Here is a 12,306-nt window from a genome sequence, read left to right as displayed (position 1 = left end):
ATTAGTCCTAACCATATCCTCCTTATAGGACCTGTACGGCTTTGCAAAAGACTCCCCTTAAGAGCGCACCAGAAGTCTGAAGTACCCGGAAAGAATGATCGTTCATTCCCCTAAAATTTTACGGGCAAGTATTTAAAAACGGACAACCGATTAACCACCAATTCTACATGCCTCAGCAATAGGTGAGCAAGGTAAATATATAGGGAATATCCTTAGCGTAATTTTTAATTTGAACTTACAACCATTCATTCCCTAGCGCATTCTCACAGGACGATCCGCTCAAGTCGCGGATCCTGGCCGCTGGCAATGATTTCAAGGGTGAGCAGGCCTCGAGGAGGAGCCGCGCTACGGGCTAGAGATCAGCGAATTTGGCTCCAGAGCCATATTAAAGGAACGACGGCACTGTTTAGATCTCCCATCCCGAGAAAACAATTTGCTATTCTAGAGCGAACATCAGCGGGACCTCGAGGTTGGGTCATCAGGACACTCTTGAAATAGCTCGGGGATCCTGTGCAATCCCGATGATCGAAGGCCAATGACCCACGTCCTATCAATACCAGTATATTATTTGACAATATGTCTTGAGCTGTGCTGGGTGATAAAATCAGCCCGAATTCCTTTATTTACTGCCAATGCTTTGGAAGTATTGATATTCGCAAATTGTCCAATTCGTTGTAGGTCATGTTGGCCGCCAGCAGTACATTAGTCCTAGCCATATCCTCATTATAGGACCTGTACAGCTTTGCAAAAGACTCCCCTTAAAAGCGCACCAGAAAAACTATGACTGCCCCCTACAGTCTGAAGTACCCGAAAAGAATGATCGTTCGTTCAAAAAATCCAAGTCAAAAAAAAATGTGTAAATACATCACAGATCACAGTACATCGGAAGTAGGCGGAAAAACAAATACGATACGCGTCAGAAAATGGGACATAATCTTTTATTAGAATCGGAAAAGCTGTTTTTTCGATGAGGAAACCGAGGAATACAGGAAAGAATCCATCCACCACCACCAACAGAGATGGTCGACTTCATGTCCGAACAGAAAAATTATTATTTTAATTCAAGAGAAATCAAGTCGGTGGTCTGAAATGGTGAAGAAATGTCTTTGAATGAGCTGAACAAGAAAATGCACTCCAGTGACAAATAAATAATATAAAAATATTTTTAACAGAACAAAATGTTTTATATTTTTATACCCTTGCAGAGGGTATATTGATTTCAGTCAGAAGTTTGCAACGCAGTTAAGGAGACGTTTCCGAACCCATAAAGTATACATATTCTTGATCAGCATGAATAGACGAGTCGATCTAGCCATGTCCGTCTGTCCGTCCGTTTCTACGCAAACTAGTCTCTCAGTTTTAAAGCTATCGGGCTGAAACTTTCCCAAAGGTCTTATAACTTTTGCAGGTAGTATATAAGTCGGAACCAGCCCATGCGGCACTCGCATGGGCCAATCCGGTGATGTAGAATGCCATTCGTTCGAACTTGTGAACAGTTCACATCAAATTTTCTCTGAACTTGCTTTGTAAAATATTAAAAATTTAGTAGTGCTACCTCACACCAACACAACCCGAAATTTAACGAAGTTAATTCGGTAACCATTTTTATAGTAACTGTGAATCCATTATTTGAATTAGTAAATATTTTTATAAGATTTTGTCATTCGTTTTAAAAAGCTATTATGAGCAGGTATTGGGGTTTGCTTAGCGCAGCAAGTACCATACATGTGAAAAAATGAACTTGGCAACACGGCATTAATTCAATTCCTTTTTTAAAGTAAATTGTAGTATGCTAATCAACGAACGCGCAAAGCGTCTTTGTTATTTGAGACTTCTGGAGCCCTCTTCGTTCGCAATCTTAGCTGCAACAATCTTTTCTGTTTTCTCTAAAATAGCATGCGTTTTACTTTATTTTTTTCGTCTGACTCTCACCGTTTCGCTTAAGTTGCGCCAATAAATTTGTGCTCTTTCAATGCTTTTAGTGCTCTACGGATTACCACACCTGCAGCCACCACCCTCGCTCCATTTCCGCGTCTTTGAAGCCGTGCACTTCCTCTGCTCCGGTGTTGGTCAAATGGGAAGTGCTATTCCCCACTTGGCCAATGGCCATTGACCATCATCATCATTACCGTCATCAGCGACTTACGCAACGCTCTTTATCAGCGAGTGCACGGGGAGAAATACTACTATACTATTTATACACAATACTGCAGGTTGTTTATTTATTACTTTTCATTAGGCGTTTTATATTTACTTTTATTATTCTAGTGATGATGGTGTACAATCACCACAAGTAATTATTTTTGGAACGCATACTCAGCGAATTTTATATAATATTTCAATGGCTTCTTTAAGTTATCAAACAACTAACTAATCCCAGTTCTGCAACTTTTTAATTCACTAATATTTCTAGAGAGCTTTTACAAACGAAATATAATATCTTGGTAGAAGGCCATTGAGCAAAATGTTTTAATTAAGTACAACTAAAATCAACTAAAACTTAGGTCTTGAAACCCTAAATCCATAGGTACTATCAAATCAAAATAGTTATCAAACAACTAACTAATCCCAGTTCTGCAACTTTTTAATTCACTAATATTTCTAGAGAGCTTTTACAAACGAAATATAATATCTTGGTAGAAGGCCATTGAGCAAAATGTTTTAATTAAGTACAACTAAAATCAACTAAAACTTAGGTCTTGAAACCTTAAATCCATAGGTACTATCAAATCAAAATAGTTATCAAACAACTAACTAATCCCAGTTCTGCAACTTTTTAATTTACTAATATTTCTAGAGAGTTTTTACAAACAAAATATAATATCTGGGTAGAAGGCCATTGAGCAAAATGTTTTAATTAAGTACAACTAAAATCAACTAAAACTTAGGTCTTGAAACCTTAAATCCATAGGTACTATCAAATCAAAATAGTTATCAAACAACTAACTAATCCCAGTTCTGCAACTTTTTAATTTGCTAATATTTCTAGAGAGCTTTTACAAACGAAATATAATATCTTGGTAGAAGGCCAATGAGCAAAATGTTTTAATTAAGTACAACTAAAATCAACTAAAACTTAGCTCTTGAAACCTTAAATCCATGGGTACTAAAACCATTTTCTCGTTGTGTGGATTGCACATTGCTAGTTGCTGGTTGCTGGTTGCACATGGAACGTTGCACGTTGCACGTTGCCCGGCGGCCTGGCGGCCTTTCAATAAACCGGCCATAAAACTAAGGAGCTGCCGGGAGCGGTTCGATGCCTTTGGCTTTGTTTTCGCACTTAATGCCGCCGCCGCAGCGTGCTGAGCGTGACGGTAAATAAAGTGAAGTGGCCTGGAAGCGACGCACTGCAGCAGCACCAACAACAACAACGGCATCCACTTTATTGCTGAGCCAAACACTGGCCCTGTTGCCAAGTCCAAGTTGCCAAGTTTGCTGCCGCCCAGTTGGCTTTTCTTTTTTAGGCCTCTTGCAGCCGGTGGACGGTGGGTATAATAAGTGAATCGGAAATTCCTCTACAAATAAGAGGATTAAAGTATTATATGTTAAGTCTGGAAAACAACACTTTGCTTTTGAACTCGTTTAACTAACAATTAGTTTCAAGGCATTTGCAGCAAACGTCTATATGATTTTAACATGAAATGGGGTTTTAAGCACCTACCTATACACCTTAAGCTTGGAAGCTGATTTTAAAAAACCTTGAATTGTACAGTTTAACCTTATTGATTAACATTTTGTACAGATTTACCTAAAATAATTTTCTTTTAGTTTCCATGTGAGTAGTTAAAAGCTACTACCTCATTTATTAATGTATAAATAGACAGCATAACTATTGATTTAAATAGGTGACACGCAAGTTCTCATAAAAAACCATTAGAAATACAGACTGCGTAGAAGCATTAAACATTAAAATTTGCATTTAGGGCCTTTTAATTGAATATCCGCAAACAAATCGATGGTCCGCGCTTAATATGAACTTTTATTGACATTATTGTTGCTATTTAATTTCATAACATCATCAATTGCACTAAATTTCAAATTGCCCCTACCCCAAATATCCAGTTGTAGCCGTGTTGCCTCTGGGCGGGCCTTTGAAAAAGAAGGGGTCCGACTGGAGGTCAGGTCGCCTGCCAACGATTGTTTTCGGATTTGTGGGCCAGAAGTGCTTAATTGCCTGAAACAAGGCCCGAACCAGTTGACCATGCCCATGCCCATGTGCAATGTGCAGTGTGCAATGTGCAACGTGCAGCGACCCCCTCCCCCACAAATGTTACCAGTCGAATTTGGCCAAAATTGCCACCGGTCGTCGTTGTCGTCGTCGTCGCAGCTTAATTGCTTTTCGACCCGCCCTGCTGCACTGGAGTTTTGGCTTTAATGAGACGGCGGCAACGACTTTGGGTCTGTGGACCGCAGTGCGTATGCGTAATTAGCACAGAAATCAAACTCGGCTTTGACTCGACAGCGAGCTGTGCAGGTGGGAATTCGAAAAAAATATTCGGGAATAACAACTGGCGAACTGAGAGCAGGGGATGGTGGGCTCGGCCAGAAACGGCCCCGAGGGATATATCGGTGGATACACCACCCACACCATATATACCCCAGATGTGCCGGCAAAGCAACAAGCAGGCCAAGCCGCGCACTCCGAGTATGTGTACCAGTGAAATACCGCTCCTTAACCCCCTGGGTGGAGAGCGGTTTTCCGGGAATTTTTCTATTTAATTGATAAGTGAAAGACACTCATGGAACGGATGGTACACTTGTACAATTTTTCTCTACATACTAGAAAATGTAATATTCCTAAAATTAAGTTAAATATTCTTATTTTAAGAAAAACAAGAGAATACGCAATAGTCGATGTCCTCGACTATTAGATACCCGTTACTCAGCTTAAGCGTGAGCGAGAGGGATGGAGGTATGCTTAAAGCAACTCTGCCTTTTCCACTAACACACCTAGCCTATAGCGCCACCTATCTTCTTCTATAGCGCCCCTAGCGGCTTGGTGGCGTATTAGTGAAAACAGCATATTTGCTGCAAAATATTGATTTTTATTTGGTTATAACTTTTTAATGAGTGGCCTGATATCAATAATTTTTGGCATGTATATAGGTATTGATAATAAGAACAAACTCTAATTTAAGTTTTTACAAAATACTCTAGGAGTTTCCGGGATTTCAGCGTTCATACGGACAGACGGACATGGCTAGATCGACTCGGCTATTAATCCTGATCAAGAATATATATACTTTATGGGGTCGGAAACGCTTCCTTCTTCCTGTTACATACTTTCCGACGAATCTAGTATACCCTTTTACTCTACGATTAACTGGTATAATTAGCCATAAAAATAAAAAAATAATAAAATGTCACACTTTTCTTAAATAATCAAAATTTTTGAAGGATAGATGCCGATAATAAAAGCGGACCATTCACTAAAAAGAGACAAATAATAATCAATACTAATAATAAAAATTAGTTGAGGTCATCGACTATAGCGTTTTCTTTTGTTTTTTATTATGTTTACATTTATAAATTAAATTTAGAAAATATTACAATTAATTTATAACAACGCTTATACTTTAAGGGCAATTTACCTTTAAAATAAGTACTTATTTTTTCTTCAAATGAAAAATTTAAGAAAAATGGTTGTCATTAATAGCCTCATTATTGTTCTTGAATCTACTTGTTTTTTTTGCATCTTTGTGATCTTAAAGATTGCACTCTCGTTATTCAAAATTCCAAGAAAAACAAAACATACATTATTCTTATCAACTCATGTGATTCATATTTTAGGTTTATATCAATAAGAATCAATGACATGTTGATAAGGAATAGGCAGAATAGTGTGCGGATTGTCATTTTTCTTATATATTTTTTTTATATGTAAATTCCGTTCTGTTGTTATCATGCAAAGTATAATTTTGTTGAAAAGTTTTTAGTCTTACAAATTTCACACAAAGATAATAAATAAATATACATTCTACTCTACGACTAACGGGCATAACCAATTCGATATTTTGATAAATGATAATCCAAGATAAGGAGATAGTATGTCAAAAAAGAAAGGCAAGCCGATGTATACATACCCTTCTAGGTCATTCATATGGGACAAATGTATATAAAAAGCTACAGTTTTCTAAAAAAAATTAAAAAACAATCACGGAAAATTAAGATAATGTTGATCAAGAATTTATATACTTCAAGGGGTCGGAAAAGTCTTGGTCAGTGCGTTTCAAGCTTTTGATTGACATCATTATAGCCTTTGGTATAAACACCGAATCTTTATATAGAACTGAGTACGGGGTGCACTGCAGTATTAGCTTCCAATACCACCAACAATACGGCTTTCAAATGAAATTAAAATCAAGATGTGAGTGTCAAATATGTCATGTATCAAAGAGTTCTATGTCATTATAACGCCAATATTTTATGTTGTTCGAGATGAAACGATATCATATATAAAGGAAATACACATGTCAGAACTTCAGAATTGACTTTCCTCCCGAACACTTGTTCAGTATACCGCGATGGCTAGTCTAGTCAAATGGTGTCTATACATCTCATATTTTTTCGGGCGCACTACAGGCCTTTTAAACTTTGAGGTCGATTTTAAAACGGGTCGACCTAAAATAACTAATAGAGCTACAATGTGTGCAGTCTGCGTGCAAATACTTATCCTCATCTTACTTACTTACTTGCTGATTAGATCGAATTTTTTCATCATGACCTTAATAAATGCTAACGCTCTTCATGAATTCTTGTCCCTGGTTGTGGGATGCTCTCGACTGATTTGTGTCATCCTGGCTTTGGTCAGTCGTTGGACTCATCGTGGGAACTTCATTCGACTTTACAGCGCGTTCCGCCGGCTTTTTCAAAACCATCCTGAGGTAGTCCAGTATTGCCAAAGAAGCATCATTAGCAAGTGCTTCTGCCTTAAAATATCGGAGATATTTCAAGTTACGGTTATTTTTTATCTGATACGAACTCAGCTTAATATTCCCGTTTGTATACGCATTTGGAGCATAATGAGCATATCGCTTATAATAAATGGGATTGCTACCCAGTATTTTATGGCTATGGCGAGTCTTCGAGGACGCTATATCCTGCTTAATAAGGATTTGAAAGCGGTTCTATCCGAAACACAATCCCTTAATCCTTGCCAGAGTGAAGTATTTGTGAACACTTGCAGTAGCCTTGCCGATCGCCTTGAAATAATATCTCAGTCCCAATCTGAGTTACAGGCCCTAATCGAATGGCTTGTGAGAACCTACCAAGTTGAGGTCGTGATCATAACCATGATAAGTTATTTAAACTTGGTTGGGAGTTTTTACATAGTATTCAGCTTTAGAAAGAACTGGAATTCGGAAACAAATTGGCCCAAGGAAATGGGAACTTATTTTACTTTATTCACAGCTTATTACTTCATTGATTACTGGACTAACATGTACAATACATTAAACCTGCTTGAAGCTCACCAAGAGATGGTGCAACTGCTAAGTCAACGGACTCTCTTTAAACCAGGTTCGGATCAAAGATTGGAGGCAGTTGTGAGTCGAAAAGAGCAATAGTAATTTTAAAGTTAATATATTTTCTTTCAGATTGAAACCTTTATACTGAACTTGGCCCGAAACCCATTAGAGGTTAGCTTAGTTGGCCTATATAAATGTGATAAATTTGCATCATTTGCCTTACTGAACTCTTTTTTAACCCACACAATACTCCTAATCCAATATGAAGTTGAACACTTTTAAAACTTTTAAATATTAAAAATGCTGTTTTTAAATACAAGTAAAATAATGTGAATGTCGAGCCAATAGAAATGCTCTGGAATTTGTATCAATTGAAATTAAAAGAGTAATTGAGGCACTCGACGTTAGCGTTACTCCTTGTTATACCCTTGCAGAGGGTATTATGATTTCAGTCAGAAGTTTGCAACGCAGTGAAAGAGACGTTTCCTACCCAATAAAGTATATATATTCTTGATCAGCCGATTCGATCTAGCCATGTCCGTCTGTTCGTCTGTCTGTCCGTCCGGATGAACGCTAAGATCTCTGAAACTACAAAAGCTAGAGAGTTGGGATTTGGTATGTAGATTCCTGAGCTTCTTGCACAGAGCAAGTTAATTTTTAGCAGGGTGTCACGCCCATTGTAACCCCCACAAACCGCCCAAAACTTTGGCTCCTACAGTTTTGACGCTAGAATAAAAAACTTTAACTGAAATGTATTGTTTACATCAATACCTATCGATTGACCCAAAAAAAGTTTGCCACGCCCACTTTAACACCCACATACCGCCCACAAACTTCAAAAAATCGTAGATATGAACGCGGATATGTCGGAAACTATCAAAGATAGAGAATTGCGATTTTAGATCTAAATTCCGTAGCCTTGTACGCAGCACACAAGCGCACCCCACTCTTACGCCCAGAAGCCGCCCAAAACAGCGGCTCCTACAATTTTGATGCTAGAATAAAAATTTTAACTGAAATGTATTAGTCTCGTCAATACCTATCGACTGACCCAAAAAAGTTTACCACGCCCACTCTAACGCCCATAACGCTTAAGTCTGTCTACCGCCCACATAACCATATATTGAGATCGCGGGTAGGTGGCGCATTTCCGTCTCGCTTTGCTGCTTGCATATCTCCATACCCCTTTGGTCCCTTTAGCTGAGTAACGGGTATCTGATAATCGAGGTACTCGACTATAGCGTTCTTCCTTGTTTTATTATTTATTGGTTAAAAAACTTTTTTACATATATTGTTAAATTGCAATACAAACAAGTGGAACAAACTAAAAACCGAAGAACAGTATTTTAAATTAGGGCGGACAATGGGGGTAAATAATAATTTGGTAGTGTATGGATCATCAAATTCTTTAGACCAGGAGAACACACGTTATAGTTTTTAATCACTTAAAAGAGAACTTTCGGTTATTACAGGAGATAAAATACAATTTGCCCTATTTAAGTGATTAGGGTAGTTAGAATTAGACCAAGAAACAGATCTATAAGTAGATTGAAAGAATTCAGCAAATTAAACTGAAATTTCGGGATCCGTAGGTGCCTCAACAGAGTTTAATCGAACCGATAATGGCGATGCAGAAGATTTTCGCTTAGCATGAACAAAGTTATTAAACTGCCTCGGATGAAAATTCAAAATTACATCGGTTCATATACATGGAATAGCAATGACTGTTAAGTACATTAAATTTAGTACCAGCCACCACATATCGTGAAAAATCGGATGGCCTACCTAACTTTTTGTACTTTTTATAGAAATTTGTTTAAAGGTTTCTAAGTCTTTGCAGCTCATTGGTAAACCAAGGAGGCCTGTCTAACTTTGAGGAAGACTATCTGGAACGTATTCACTAAAAAAAGAGTTTAGGACACTATAAAATAGTTCCGTAGCTCTTTCAGTATTCAAGCAATTATATAAATTTGTCCAACTATATTGAGAAATCATGTTGTTGAGTTTATTGTAGTCAGGTTTACGAAAGCATCTACTTTTAGTTGGAGAAAGTAAGGAGAGGGTATCGACGTAGGGGAGACAAATTGTAAGTTCCAATGTGGAATGATATCGGTCTTCTGGCACAACAAGTGCGTCAATTTTAAACACCGCGACTTCAGACGGTAGATCCGTCCGAACAAATACAAGATCAAATTGTCTGTTTAGAGAATTACGTATAAAGCTTACTTGCTGTAATGATAATTATAACAGACCTTCAACGAAGTCATGGACAGATAAAGGTGTAGTGACAAGTGAGTCAGAGGAAGGGGACCAAGAAATGTCAGGCAGATTGAAATCGCTCAAAACAATCAAAAGATCCCTGTCGGAAAGATGAGATAGAATAGATTTTATTGCGGACAAATGGTGCCTATAAATTATTGAGTCGGATCCAGGTGAAATATAGGAACATGTTACAAAAATAGAAAAAGGTTGCAAAGAAACTATTTTTATTTTTATCTAAAAACCCAAGACTTCACAGTAATTTTTAAAAATTGGAATTTTTTGCCAATATGTACCTATTTCATGATAATCTTTCAAGAAAACTTAATATTCCCAAAAGTTAAAATTTTTTTGGGTTCTATAAAACACTGGTTTAAATGTACTAAGGTACTCATTTAATACACAAGCGGGCCATTATTGGGTTCTCCACGCCATCCGACGCCAAACTGTAAGCCGTTCGAGCGCAACTCTATAGCGAAATGGAAATGGATTCATAAATTATACAACACGGAGCTGTAGTACACATGAAATATGCGAATTAGGATGTAGGGGGCTCCCATCTGCCAGTCGAAAGCCATAACTCACCACAATTGGCCAGTCGAAGAAGGAGGCCTCTGCATGAGCCTTCCTCGGGTCTATCAATGTCCATCAACCGGGTGGAAGGCGCCATCCTCCAGCATCCTGCGTTGCCAGGGGCAACTGCATATAGAGGGCTTCCTGGTCCAGGCAAACTAATAAATAAACTCAATTAGGGGGCTGGCGAAACCAAAAAAAAAAAAAAAACTTCAGCCTATCGCGCAATTCAGGATAACACAAACAGAGAGCCTGCCGACTGGATAATGCTCTCTAGGATGTATATTAATTGAGCACCTGCCGAGAAAATGTACAAACCAATTGGAAGATTGGCAAATTATGCTCTCAATTTGCGCATTTTTTCCGCCTAACAATACGTTTCTCTCATTATGGGTGTTGAGACCAGTATGCCCTGAGACTACATATGTAGGTTCCAGCTTATAAATACCCCATCAAATTTTCCGACCGCGCATTTTTGCGGCTGCTTAGCGTCTGTTCCCGAAATATGTATGTCCATATGTGTATGTGCGAGTATCAATAAAGTAAACTAATTTAATTAAATGGCCGTGGGCGAAGGGCGTGGCGCGATTTTGACCTAGTTTGGCTCCACAAAATTGGGTCATAAAGCCACCCAGCGATGGTTGTCGGATATGTTTGGCTGGGAACCACCGCGCCTGTCGCCAAACCCAAGTGCAGGTGGCAATTATTTATGCACCGAGTGATTTGTCGCTTAATACCCGTCACGTTTCGCACAAGCTGACTGTCGAGATACACTGTCTCGTTGGCGTTTGTTTTTTACATGTTCATGTAGGACACCATTATTTCAAATAATAAATGTCTAACTCAATGAAGTTTTTTTATCCTTGCTGCTTAAATCGTGTTACAAAAACTGCATACGGCTTAATTGTGGAAGATTTGTATATACATTTACACTCATAGAAATTTTACTGTAAAATCGCCCTAAAAACAAGGAAAATCGCCCTAAAACGGGGGTCAATGGCGACTGGGTAACAAAATAAGGGCAACATTTTCTAAAAATAGGCATGTATTGGTCTTACATTTAGGGCGATTTTTCTTAGATCTAGGGTTAATTTTCTTAAATCTAGGGCAATTTTTCTGATTTCAAAGGTAAATACCCTTAATATATGAAAAAAATTTAAGCATCAACGGCGATATTTCTTGAAATTATGGTGAAGCGCCCTAAAAACAAGAGCAAGTGCCCTAAATATTAAAACTAATTCTTATAAAAAAATCGTGTTTGGACGTGTTTGCTTGGTTCTCGGCAAATTTTAATCTGCGGTACTTTTTCCAGGAATTTTTTTTAGGATTAGTGTCCTTTTTTCACTATAATTTGACCGCTATTATTTAGGCCGCTCCACGCAATTTGGCAAGCTGCTAATTAGAGTCATATGAACTGAAAAGTATTCATTAAACAGAATCAGGGAAATAACATTAATATAAAACAACTTACTTCTTGAGAAAAATCTTCGTGGTCGCAGCGAGAATCGAACTCACGACCGTTGGGTTCGCAGTCGAGAGCACTACCGCTGCACCAAAGACGCATCGCGCTAAGCGACGCGCAAAAAGGGTGCATATCTCAATTTGTTCTAAGAACCAATTCTCAATTTAATTCTAAGAAATATTCTCACTAACGACAACAAATTATGTTTTACTTTACCCAATTAGACTAAATACATTAAAAAATTATTATTTTAATGAAATATACATTTTTTTGTGTTCTAAAAATGTTTTTGCCTCTGCAAACAAAATTGTTTAAGAATTCAATTCTAAAAACTTGCACAAAAAAGAAAAATAAATGTTGACTCTTCGTGGGCTCGAACTCACGCCAATTAGATGCGTTTGAAAGTTCAACGCATTAGACCAATAGGCCACCGATTTTCAAATTTTAAGGGCGATTTTCCAGTTTCAAGGGCGATTTTGGATGATTTTTTGTTCTACGAAATAAGGCGATTTGCCCTAAATATGAGAAAATATTAAAAGTATATGC

At 37.9% G+C, this 12,306-nt stretch overlaps 1 long non-coding RNA gene across 10 annotated transcripts in view; it reads left to right on the top strand.

The window, feature by feature from the left end:
• The window catches only part of LOC119556641, a 37,852-nt gene that overhangs the window by 1,747 nt on the left and 23,799 nt on the right, over positions 1-12,306 (top strand). For 6 of the 10 annotated variants that reach the window (XR_005219991.1, XR_005219985.1, XR_005219990.1 and 3 more), the window contains exons 4-5: positions 29-191; positions 257-1,174. This is a non-coding gene — a long non-coding RNA (uncharacterized LOC119556641). Of the gene's footprint in view, positions 1-28; positions 192-256; positions 1,175-12,306 lie in introns of those variants that run through there. The other 4 variants (XR_005219986.1, XR_005219982.1, XR_005219984.1 and 1 more) reach the window with 2 other exon arrangements.

This window comes from Drosophila subpulchrella, chromosome X (genome assembly GCF_014743375.2).
Source record: "Drosophila subpulchrella strain 33 F10 #4 breed RU33 chromosome X, RU_Dsub_v1.1 Primary Assembly, whole genome shotgun sequence".
Lineage (NCBI taxonomy): Eukaryota > Metazoa > Arthropoda > Insecta > Diptera > Drosophilidae > Drosophila > Drosophila subpulchrella.
Note: the sequence above shows the minus strand (reverse complement) of the source record. Positions and strands in the feature narration are given on the sequence as shown.